The 10,960-nt window shown below is 42.3% G+C and overlaps 2 long non-coding RNA genes across 2 annotated transcripts; one reads left to right on the forward strand and one right to left on the reverse strand.

Moving 5' to 3' along the window:
• Positions 1-5,142: 5,142 nt before the first annotated feature.
• LOC137472344 (uncharacterized) lies at positions 5,143-7,332 on the reverse strand. The gene is made up of 2 exons (XR_010998122.1): positions 6,608-7,332; positions 5,143-6,035 (listed from the first exon to the last, which is right to left on the reverse strand). It is a non-coding gene; the product is annotated as an uncharacterized lncRNA (long non-coding RNA).
• On the forward strand, positions 7,288-8,010 carry LOC137472382 (uncharacterized). Its single transcript, XR_010998139.1, has 2 exons — positions 7,288-7,349; positions 7,427-8,010. It is a non-coding gene; the product is annotated as an uncharacterized lncRNA (long non-coding RNA).
• The last annotated feature ends 2,950 nt before the right edge of the window (positions 8,011-10,960 follow it).

Raw genomic sequence — 10,960 nt, forward strand, 5'->3', positions numbered from 1 at the left:
CTGGCCACTTTTAAACCTGTTGTGAATATATCTAGTAGCTTTCTAGAGTAGTTCTAATAGCATGGCATGGAGTGATTAACAATTTTGTTTGCTTTACCCTCCACCTTTATGTTTATCAGCTTTCATCATACAGTCACCTCAGCCTTCTCTCTAAATTGTTAAGTTTCAGCTTTTTTATGCTGTCATTATAAAGCTGCTACTTTACCCACTAGATAATTTTATTAGCCCTCCATACATCCCACATCCTAATTTGACCTAGGCAGAACCCAGACCTGCACTGTACTCAAGCTTTAGGTGCACCAAAGTTTTAGAGAGTGGGAAAATAGTTCTCCCTCATTCCCTTGTCTCACTTGTAAAAAGCTGATTAGGTGATCAGGCTATTTATTAGGGTCAATTTTTTTTTCTAAATATGTCTGCATCTGGCAGATTCCATTTGTATCCTTGAAGCACACAGATTTTCAAAACCTCAGCCCTTATTCTGAGGGAAAATGGGAGTTAGTAAATGTTCAGTGCTTGCCTGGATCTCTTACATTAGATATCTACTGGAGACTGAGCCTTTCTGAAGGCTTATACTAAAGGGGAATTTCAAATAATAAGCTCAGTACACTGAAGAAAGACAAATTTTAGAATATGTTTCAATCCCAAAAACTCCTTCTGGCAACATTAGCCACAGGTATCTGGGTTTTGTCACAAACTCTGTAATCTTTACTCTTAGAAGCAGCCTCGCTCAAGTCAAGAAATATTTTTGCTTCAGAAAGAGCTAATAAAAAGGCTGACCTTAAGCTTTGGCTTTTGAGGAGTGTCACAAGTTCTTCAGTTGTTCCTTACATTCATGCCAGGACAGAAGAAATATTCCTTGAGCTATTCATAAATTATCTTTGATTCTAGTACTGGAATAAGAGACATCTGTGACCTGGTTACAAGAGCTCTGTTCACCGTCTATCTTTGGTATTCCTTGAAAAACTCGCCTTAGCCCTGTTCAGACCCTGTTTGACAAGGGACTCTCTTGTTTTACTTGCCATTGGTGGCAGTGTGTGCACATGTGCTCATCTAAAATAGAATGAGCTCTTTTAAATTTGATATTTAGTAAATGAAGCATAATATTCTTACATTTCTATCACCTGTGCCTTAATAAAGTTTTGACTGCAGCTGGTTTGGGATATTTTGATTTTTACTTTAACTTGTCCAGTGTTTCATGAAACTTCAGTGTGACAGATATATTTGCTTTAGAAAGTATAAGGTTGCCATGAACCTGGGTACAGGATCACTCTTGTACAGAGTAGTACATTGCCCCAAGACATGCAATGTTTCTACAGTAGTCCTCCATTTATTATGAACTGTAATACCAGTTGATTATTTAATGTTGATTATGAAAAGTTGAAGGATACAAGCAGTAAAGCTAATTGCTGGCATGTTACTATTTTGTTTATAAGGTTAAAAATACAGTAAATGTAATTAAACAATCATCTTACTTATTTTCTCCCTTTTGCTAAATTTTGGAATTTTTTTTATTTTATGTCAGTGTTTTGAAATAAGCTTGGTATGTTACTTTCTATTTGATAAATATGCTATTTACTTAATCTGTTTTTATGACTGTGCCCCAAAAATTCCAAATCAGAACTGGACTCTCATTTTACCATTAAGACTTCTCACTGAGAGAGATCAAGCAGTGGAACTGGCTTCCCAGGGAAGTGGCTGAGTCACCATCACTGGTGGTATTTAAAAGACATGTATGTGTGGCACTTAGGGACATGGTTTAGTTGTGGACTTGGCAGTGCTAGGGCAATGATCTTTCCAATCTTAATGATACTATTATATTTAAAGTATTTACTGAAATCCCAATATAAGGTATTTTGTATATCATACCATGAACTAGGTTAAGTTAAAATGATAAAAACAAATACTTTAAAAAGTAAAACGCCAGAAAAAAATGTAAATACTACACAGCTGAGATAGCATCATTTTAAAGTGCAAGTCCCTAAGAGTTGAAAATTATTAAAATATGGGGTGATAAAATATAAGATTAATTGCATGCACATAGAACTTTTTTTGTTTGCCAAGTCTTGAAGAACTGACATCAGAGAGTATCCAGTTAGTTGAAAGATTTTTCTTGAGTTAAAAACAATTATGCTAAATCTTTAAGGAATTAATGAAATATCTTGTTCCTCAGGGTGTATTTTTATGAGCTGTAGTTTTATTTTTCAGAGCCTCAGAATAATATCCACAAGGAAATATGTAATTTAGGAAAGTTAATTTTGACCCTCAGATGAAACCTATAACATATGAAATATTTGCTGTGATGTTTGGTTTGTTCTTAATTATGAAAAATTGCTTCATAGAGGGCTTTCTGAAAACTACAGTATTCTGGGAAGTAGTATGGTCTAGTGGATAGGTCACAGGACTGCATCTCAGGAGAATGGGGATTTCCTCCTGGCTTTTCAAAAACCAAAAGCGCATAAACTTTAGCAAGGCATTTTTGCCAGAGCTAGTGTCTGCTTCCCTCTATGAAATAAGAAGATTGATCATTAGCCTTTTAAAAATGTAGATGATAAAGCATACATAAGTATTACAGGGTTTATGCACTAAAGGTGATACATCTCTAGTTTGTTAGACATTACCACCTTTAATAACAACTTGTAATAATGCTGTTAGCAAAGAATGTTTATTCTGTTTTGCATAGTTTTTCTCTTCAGAGCATCACAGATGGGAAATGGCTAAGTCCTTTGAGGGGATTATGAATGTATTGTGTTCAGAACTCTTCATTTTCAACTGAAACATGTATTCAACTCCTATGTAAATTTGTGCATCATTTCCTGTGTGAATTTCTGTTTGCTCTAGCCCAGATTACCTTAGGGCTTATACGCAACTGCAGTGGCATTACTTTATTATAAAAGGAAATTAATTTATGTGCCTGCATCTAATGGCATGCAATCTTTAGTAATTACAACCATCTGAACTTTCTTCTCCAGCTGAAGACAAGTTGCATTCACATCATTTGAGGTTAGAATTAAGCTTATATTTTAAATCTATTTTTAAGGAAGGCATTTTCAGTCTGAGTTCTACAAAGCTGGAGATCTAAGTAGAGAAAATGGCAATTACTGTTTCAGCTTAAACAAGATGTATTTCATATGGTGATACAAGCTCCAAACTAGCTTCTCATTATTCCAAGTTTGTGTGGAAGTTCTTCCTTTTCCACTTTAAAAATTCTTCTTAGGACATCTAGGTAAAACTCTGAGAGTAGCAAAAATGGTTTAACACAAATATTTATGTAAATCATCAGCTAGGGACAAATAACACATAAATAACATTTTACACCCAATAAAGAATAAAGAATGACTGTGTGAGTACTCAGATATCTATACAATGTTTGACAAAATAATGCGGAGATACCAATACATCTTTGGATTGTTTTTGAATCATAGCATCATATAATAATTTTTAACTTTCTATTCTTGATTCATCTGTTAAACTTCATTAGAAAATTTGCCAAGCTGTTATTTCCTCTATGGTGAAAACTTGATGTTCTGAATTATTTCCTATCACTCATCTTTGGAGACAGGATTTTGCATTTCCCAAATCTACATTGTCATCTCTGCTGGAGGTAAGATACAATGTTCATTCCAAGAAAAAAATAAACATTACAAAGATAAAATGTATCTCCTAACAAATAAATATTTTTTCTAATGACTTCACCTTTTTTTCCAGGCTTCAACAGATTTTAATGCTGCAGATCTGAGATGCCACTTCATTGTCTTTGGTGACTGGAGGTGCTTCAATCCCAGTTGCTTAATTGTTCAGGTCATGCAAGTGTGTAGTGCAGATGATTTGAAGAGGTCCGTCCATCTCAGTATGAAATTAGCTGTAGTAGTACACTGCATAAATAGAAGAAGCTCTCTAAAGCTTCAACTTCCTTGTTTTAAGTTTTGCTTGCCCCAGCCTGCATACTGCTTGGGCTGCAGAAAACAAACTCGAAAAATTTAACAACTTGTGAGGTTATAGTAGTTGCAACCAGGCAATAATGGATTAATAGGATAAAAACCTTTATTTTATTTGAAGTCCTAGAAGGATCAAATGATACAAATAGAGATCTTAACTTCAGACTGAACTTGCTCTATTGAAAGGCAGTTTTTTAAAGAGTTGAACTTTCTCCTTCCTCCCTTATGTCTCATTGGTGTGTTTTGGGGTTTTTTAATTTCAATAATTTCAAGGTATTTGTTTACTCCTCATAAATATTAAAGCCTTTCATTTATCTCTGAAATCCTTTGACAAGGTTGTCCAGCTGTGTAGAGCACCAGGTTTTGCTTCTAACAGGAAAAAAGATGTGAAAATCTCTTGTTTGTGCTGCTACAGAAAATGAGCCAAAGAATTGAACTGTGGTCTCTGTCAGTGATGTATGTTCTTTTGAATGCAATGCTTCTCCATTAAAGACTTTTTTCTTCTAACATGGTTTGTTAGCTTTCTAAAAGGAGATCTAACGATGTGAATTAATCTTGCAAAAGGAAGGTAACATGAAATGTAGACTTTTCTCCTGTTCTGAACTTAGAGCAAACTTTTGCAGAGGGCTCAGTATTGTTGCTAAATAAATGTAGAACCACTGTACTGTGCATGAAAAATAGGGAAAGTAGAGCAATGTGTAAGTGTTCTTGGCTTTAGGAAAAAGATATTGTGATCAATGACATCTTGCATGTAAGTAAAACAAGAAAGTAACCTATGCCCTGTAATGAAATTTAAATAATTTCAATCCAAAAGAGTATAAAATCCCATTCTTTCCTCCCCACCTTTCTTAGGATGTGGGAACAAAATGCTATGTGTTCATGTTGATATGAGATGGGAGTTTGAGATGGTGGCTTCAGGTCTGCAGACAATAGTGTTCAAACACATGAAGTGTGCATAGGAGGATGATAACACTGCTAATTCTCCATTTTATAGATACTTATATCATTTTATCCCTTAGAGGTCTGAATAAGGTAATTCCTAACATCTGTTGATCCAAACTGAATTTGTATTCAGTACAAATTTAGAAGCCAAAGTCTTGAGCATCAGTATTAAACTTCTTGTTTTATGATAGATTTTTTGGCTGAATATAGTGTGTTAGCTAAGGAATAGAATATGCAGCAACCAAACATTCATGAAACATTCATTACTTTATTCCATTTCTTAGTGTTAGGGCTGAATGGGCTTTACACAGACATAGATATCGGTATTGGGACCAGTCAGTTTAACATCTTTGTTGGTGACATGGATGATAGGATCAAGTGTGCCCTCAGCAAGTTTACTGACTACACCAAGCTGTGTGGTGTGGTAACATGCTGGACAGGAGGGATACCACCCAGAGGGACCTTGATAGGCTTCAGAGGTGGGCCCATGCAAACTTTCTGAAGCTCAACAAGGCCAGGTGCAAGGTCCTGCACCCAGGTAAGAGCAATCCCAAGCACAAGTATGGGCTGGGCTGAGAAAGGACAAGTAGCCTGACATGTCTCAGCAGTGTCCACTCACAGCCCAGAAAGCCCAACTGTGTCCTGGACTCTCATTAAGATAAGTGTGGCCAGCAGGTCGAGGGAGGTGGTTCTTCCTATCTATTCCATTCTAATGAGACCCCACCTGGAGTACTTATGTCCAGGTCTGGGGCCCCTAAAATGAGAAAGGCATGGACCTGTTGGAATGTGTTCAGAGGAGGGCCGCTAAGTTGATTACAGGGCTGGAGCACCTCTCCTATGAAGTCGGGTTGAGAGAGCTGGGGTTGTTCAACCTGGAGAGGGCTCCAGGGAGACTTTACAGCACCCTCCCACTACCTAAACAGGCCTACAAGAAGAACAGAGATGGACTTTTTACAAGGCCATGCTGTGTTAGGGCAAGAGGGGAATGGCTTTAAGCTGAAGGAGGGTAGCTTTTGATTAGTCATTAGGAAGTAATTCTTCTTTGTGAGGGTGGTGAGGTACTGGAATAGTGGTTAATGGTTGCCCAGAGAAGTTATGGATGCCTCATCCCTGCAAGTGTTCAAGGCCAGACTGGATGGGGCATTAACCTGGTCTACTCTAAGGGAAGGTTGTTGGGGAAGATGAAATAGGAAAACCTTATAAATATGATTGCCTGGCAAAAGATTTGGAAAATACATACATTGAGATGAGAACTAGATTTGAAATAACAAACCTTGACTACTGAATAACTAGAAAACAATAGTATAGCCAGGTTGAAAGCAATCCCCCCTTCTGATTAAACAATGCCCTTTACCTGCAGATAGGTCCAAGGGTCAAATGGAATGCTCTGTCTCACCCCCAATGTATGGTTCATCCCACACCTGTAACCCTTCCCTGAAGTATCAGGTATCTGTAACCCCATTGGCCCAAGTCCTGTTCCAGCCCACCTTGAAGCCCCCTGATAAGTGTGCCCAAGGGACCGGACGCTCTCTTGGATCTTCCCCTGGGACCCTCACCTGGAACCCTCGCTCCCTCTCTCTCCCTCTTCCTCTCTCCCTGGGCATGCCACGAGTTGTGCCTGGCAACTCCAAGCAGGGCCTTTCACCCCTTTTAATAAACCACATCTTCTAAGACCTGACTTCAGAGATCTCTCATCCATCCAAACCGTCCTGGAGTCCCGCGCTCTCTACAGAAGGTGTCCCTGCCCATGGAAGGGGAGTTAGAATGAGATGATAGTTAAATGAATCTTTAAGGTCCCTTCAACCGAACCATTCTAGGATTCTACAATTCTGTGATGATTTCTCAAATATCGGAGCCACCACCACAGCCCCAAGAGCACAACAACGGCTAGAGCCCAGCTCTGCCACTGCAGCATGGCAGTGAAGAGCGGGTGTCTCTGGGCCATGTCATTCTGCTCCAGTTCCTGCAGCAGCCGAGTCATCTCCTGTCTCAGCATTTCCTCACGCTGCTGCATGCGCTCACGTGTGGCCTCATCCAGCTCCCTACTGAGTATCTGTGGGTGCTGGATGATGATGTTTCGTACCACTTTAAAGAACATTTGGGCAGCCATGGCCTGGATGAGGAGAGAAAGAAAGGGTCAAGCAGGTCTGGGAAGGAGCAGGGAGCAGGTATGGGAGCTGCACGGAGCTGGGAGCAGGTAGGAGAAGGGGTGAGGCTGCTGGCAGGGGCTCTTGATGCAGGGTGAGAACCCACATTTCTGTCCCAGGTCTCACCCAGCCCAGCCTCCCGTCATGTGCTTACCTCTGGCCCAGGCCCTGAAAAGCAGCCCCATTGTGACCCATCCCCTAGGATGTCATAGGGCCAAAGCCCATCACAGACACTCCCAGCCCTACCCTGGCTCTGCAGCCCACAGCTGTCCCTGGCAGCCAGGGCCTTGACAGCCTCAAAGGACAGACCCACCTGGCAGGATAGGTAACAGGGGTAGGAGAGAAGGGTGGCTTCTTCATCCTAGGTAAGAAGCTGCTAGAAGTTCCCTTCATGTCTCATAGAGGCAATGCCAGCCAGCTCCAAGACAGACCCACCACTGGCCAAGGTCAAGCCCATCAGTGATGGTAGTACCACCTCAGGATAATATATTTAAGAAGGGAAAAAAAAATTGTGCAAAACCAGCAGCTAGGAAATAGAAGTGAGAATATGGAAGAGAAACAACACGGCAGACCTCCAGATCAGAGAAGAAGGAGGGGGAGTAGGAGGAGGAGGGGCTCCAGGCAGCAGGGCAAAGATTCCCCTGCGGTCCATAGTGAAGACCATGGTGAGTCAAGACGTGGCCCTGCAGCCCATGGAAGTCCATGGTGCAGCAGACTGCATATCCACCTGCAGCCTGTGGATATGCCTGAAGGAGGCTTTGACTCCATGGGAAGCCCATGCTGGAAGAGGCAACAGTGTAAAGTCTTCCACTAAGCAGGAAGGAGTGACATTCTCCACAACCCCCATTCCCCTATTTGCTCTCCTCCATGTTTTTGAGAATCTTGTATTTTCTACCTTTGAAAATATAAAACCCAAATTGAAATTAATTGGAACAAGTTATTTCCAATACATATTTTACACAATAAAACATGTTTGTTCCTAACAACATTTTGTGTCATTTTTCCTATAAGAGAAATGAAGTCATAATTTTGGTTTCATTAGAAGCAAACACTGGAGCCTTCTCTTCTCCAGACTAGACAGTCCCAGCTCTCTCAACTTCTCCTTAAAAGAGAGATGCTTCTTTTAAGAAGGGAGAGAGTCCCTTCATCATCTTAACAGCCCTTAGCTGGTCTCTCTCTGATATGTCCCTGTCTCTCTTGTACTGAAGAGCTCAGAGCTAGACACCAGCACTCCAGGTGTGGCCTCACCAGCGCTGAATAAAAAAAGCAGGATCTTCTTCTACAATTGGCAATATTCCTCTAAGGCAGTCCAGGATAACATTTGCTTTCCTTGCTGCTACACTAGACAGTTTGATGTCCACTTCCATGTCATTTTCTGCCAAGCTGCTTTCCAGCTGGTCTTTGCTGGTGCCTGGGGCTGTTCCTCCCCATGGGCCAGGCTCTGCACTTTCCCTTGGTGACCTTTTTTGGGCTGCCCTTGGCTCATTTCTCCAGCCTGTTGAAGTCCTTCATCATGGCAGCACAACCCACTGGAGTATCAGCCCAGTATCTCCCACTTCTGTGTCATCAGCAACTAATTAGTTGAGTTTTGTAAATGCACTAAGAAGTGTGATATAATTGATTAAACAAAACAAAACCAACAACCAACTAACCCAAACTGGAATAATGTTTCACCATAAAAAAAAATTAAACATTTGATAACATGGTTTTTTGTAGAACTTTGCTGTCAAATACAGTATTCACTTCATTTATAAAACTATTAACTTCTCCAATTCAAGCATGAGGGAAAGGAACCATATGATCTTGATTTTGCCAGTAGTGTATGCTCACAAAAAAAGCCTGGCATGGAGGAAGAAGAGGTAACACCAAACAGAAAAACTGCTGGTTAACAAGATTTGAAAACACATAGCCTCATTAAGACATTAATAAGACAAAGAACTCCTTGTAGGGATGGGCAGTGTGGGGGATGTTGTTGAAAGTCCATTTGCATTAGCAGGTTTCAAAGATTTCTTCTGGGACAAATTAGAGAGCTGGGCAATCACCAACAATAGGGAGTTTAGCAAGGGCAAGTTCTAGATTCTACACCTGGGATGGGTCTACCCTGGATGTACGTACAGACTGGGAATGAGAAGCTGGAAAGCAATGCCACAGAAAGGGACCTGGGGATCCTGGTCAAAGAAAGCTGAATGTGAGTCAGCAGTGCCCTGGCAGCCAGGATGGCCAACCCGTGTCCTGGTGTGCATCAGGCACAGCGTCAGGCAAGGGAGGGGATTGTCCTGCTCTGCTCTGCACTGCACTGGGGCAGCCACACCTTGAGTACTGTTGTCCACAAAAATTGTATTTATTACTCAGTGTGCAACAAGTCAATAATAACACACTTGAGAGGGACATTGATTATTTATTTCAAATTGCACAAGCCTGGGTGCCTGGTGGAATTCCACAAATCAAGCACACGGACTACCAAAACATTTTACAATTTATACAGTTTAGCAGGTAAAGGAATTAGTGTTCATTGGCTAATAGTTACATAGTTTTCTTATGAATCAATATTCTACTACTGGCTAACAATTCTCTTGCTTCTTATGCTGATCAGTCCACATGCCCAATCTTTCTCTTTTTTTGGGTGAGTGGTCTCTGAGTTGGAAGTTGCAGATCTCCCCCTGCTGGAATTATGTTTCACTCAGTTGGAGCAGATTTCAGCACAGTTGATGAGTTGACTTTATTAGCTATTGCCTTATCTTCAGAGTTCTACCAGATGTCTTTGTAGGTCATAAATTCTGCATTCTTTGTGTCCAGTATCAGTCAGGATCCTTTTTCCCAAGCTTTGTTAACCTCCCCCTCGGTCTCAGATCATTGAAGCATGTAAACCCCTAAACTTTAACAAGGTAATTCTACAAACAAGTAATTTGTTCTTCTAGACATCATAGATATCACAGATATTACTTAGAGTTTGCTTCTTAGCTTTCACAAGTTAAACCTCCCTTGTTGATTGGACTTGAAAGCATACAAAGACCAAACATGAAATAACATCCTTTAAAAAGTTTTTACATAATGCACATTTTGCAACAGTCCTGTGTGCAGTTTTGGGCACCACAATATAAAAATTATACCAAACTATTACAGAGGGTGCAAAGGAGGGCAGGGAGGATAGTGGAGGGCCTGGAGCAGAAGCTGTATGGGGAGCGGCTGAAGTCACCTTTTCTGTTCAGCTTGGACGACACTGAAGGGAGACCTCATTGCAGTTTACAATTTCCTCATGAGGGAAAGTGCAAGGTCAGCGCACCGATCTCTTCTCAGTGACAGGACTCAAAGGAATGGCCTGAAGTTCTGTCAGAAGAGGCTTAGGTTGGTTATTAGGGAAAGGTTTTGCAACCAGAGGGTGGTTAGGCCCTGGAGCAGGCTCTCTCGGGAAGTGGTCACAACACCAAGCCTAACAACAGTTCGAGAAGCATCAGAGCAATGCACTCAGGCACACGGTGTAACTTTTGAGGCGCCCCGTGCAGGAGCTGGACCCGATGACCCCTGCGAGCCCCCTCAGACTCGGGACATTCTCCGCCTCCCTCAAGATGGCCGCCAGCGAGGCCGGCCCGCGCCAAGCCGCCTCGGGCGCACTGCTGCGCGTGCGCAATAAAGCCCCGCCCGTCCCTCTTTCCTGGGCGCTGATTGGTCCGAGGGGAGCGCGCCGCACCGGCGGCGGAGCGCCCCGCCCCTCGGCGCTTGGCGTGCGGTTGCCGCGGCAACCAGGGGCCGGCGGCGCGCGCGGGCCGGGAGCTGAGGGGAGAGCGGAGCCGGGCCGGGGCCGCTTCCTCCCGGGAAAGCGCCTGGAGCGGATCCCGGCCCGTGCCCGCCTCAGAGCCGCCTTCCCACCGGCCGTGCTGGGCGGCGGTGGGTGGAGGGGCCACGGGACGGGGAGGGCGGTGTGAAATCGCACGGCTG

This window comes from Anomalospiza imberbis, chromosome 1 (genome assembly GCF_031753505.1).
Source record: "Anomalospiza imberbis isolate Cuckoo-Finch-1a 21T00152 chromosome 1, ASM3175350v1, whole genome shotgun sequence".
Lineage (NCBI taxonomy): Eukaryota > Metazoa > Chordata > Aves > Passeriformes > Viduidae > Anomalospiza > Anomalospiza imberbis.